This window comes from Hakea prostrata, chromosome 10, assembly GCF_041222555.1.
Source record: "Hakea prostrata isolate BN-2017 chromosome 10, UWA_Hpros_2, whole genome shotgun sequence".
Taxonomy (NCBI): Eukaryota; Viridiplantae; Streptophyta; class Magnoliopsida; order Proteales; family Proteaceae; genus Hakea; species Hakea prostrata.
Genome location: NC_142609.1, coordinates 17844784 through 17846226, shown reverse-complemented (window position 1 = coordinate 17846226; position 1443 = coordinate 17844784). Strand labels below are relative to the sequence as shown.

At 40.7% G+C, this 1443-nt stretch overlaps 1 non-coding gene across 1 annotated transcript; it reads left to right on the top strand.

Moving 5' to 3' along the window:
* The first annotated feature begins 1127 nt into the window (after positions 1–1127).
* Positions 1128–1289, top strand: LOC149002204 (U1 spliceosomal RNA). The gene has a single exon (XR_016170603.1). It is a non-coding gene; the product is annotated as a U1 spliceosomal RNA (small nuclear RNA).
* Positions 1290–1443: the final 154 nt, after the last annotated feature.

Genomic DNA, 1443 nt, shown 5'->3' with positions numbered 1-1443 from the left:
CTCTAATTTTTCTCCGCTAGCAAGGATTAACAGCTTTACTATTCTATGATTTTTTTTTTGTTTGCCAACCTCGGTTTGTAGACCGGTGTTTGACTCGCGTCGCACACCTGGCTGTGGTGGATGAGACTTCCCTCGAAACTCCCCGTAACTGCGCCACTTCAATCGCTACAAGCCACCAGGCACGACCATGGAAGTAATGAAAAACAAGAAGTTCTATAGTTGGACCATCTGCTCTATCCGTTCGATTTTCGCTAGTAGGCTAGACCAACATCCAGCCGAGAGAGGGCTCCCAACGGGGATTTTTGCATCCACAAGGATTCGATACCTGAACCTTGCTTAAGCGAACCAAGCTGTTTACCACTTGGACCAACCCCGTTGATATTATTCTATCATTTTAAGTCTTGTGAGTTGCGACTCCCCTGTTTTTTGTTCTGTATTAATTTTAGAAATGCAATTTTAATAGTTCTGACCATTCTGGACTGCTAAGTTGCCTAGGGACCGACTTAACACCCAAAATTAATCTTGGGTTTTCAACATTAGTAGGGGAAAAAAATGAAAACCCCCAAACTTAGGGAACCTTCTTCTATTTGTGAATCACTGTTTTTTGAGTTGTGTGCTTCTGCCACTGCAAATTCTCTCTCTGCCCGCAAGGCGCAAGTTGCAGATTGCAATCAATCTTTCTCTTTTTGAAAGCTACCTGGGTTAGAAGAGAAGACGAGGGAGAAGATATAATTAACAAGAAAATACCCAAGAGAGAAGGGTTTATTATTGGGTTCTGCATATGGGAATTGAGAGTGCTTTGAGACTTCAGCTTCATTATTTTAGTTAGTTTTTGGATGTGAATGGAAGTTGGAAGGCATGAAAGAGAGATAACCCACTGGTGAACTGGTCGGTGATTAAAATTTATGCAGAACTTTTATTTATTAAGATCACAAGTTCAGTGGAAAGAAAAGGCTGGGCTTCTGAATAAATGAACCTCCAGTCTCATGCTATACTCAAGGGTTTGAGGCTAGGCAGGCGGAAAGAGACTCTAAGATGAGCACATATCTTTTAATCCCACATCGACCAAGTATTAGAAAAGAGAAAGGAGAGTAGAATATAAATATGTAAAAGAAAAACAGAAAAACATACTTACCTGGACAGGGTCAATGGCTGATCAAGAAGGGTCATGGCCTAGGTTGGTGACTTCCATTGCACTTGGGAGGGGTGCCCGCCTAACATCTCCCCAAGTGAGAGAGTGTACGTCATAATTTGTGGAAGAGGGGGGTACGCGTTCGCGCGGCCCCTACCAATTTCTTATACAATGTTTTACAAGTGCTTGATTTACTTTTAAGAGACAAAAAATTAAATCTTAATTAAAAATTAACTCACTATATATTCATAAACTTCCCTATATCTATTCTTTCATGTTTCTATTTTTATTTATCCTCTCTTAAGTCCCTC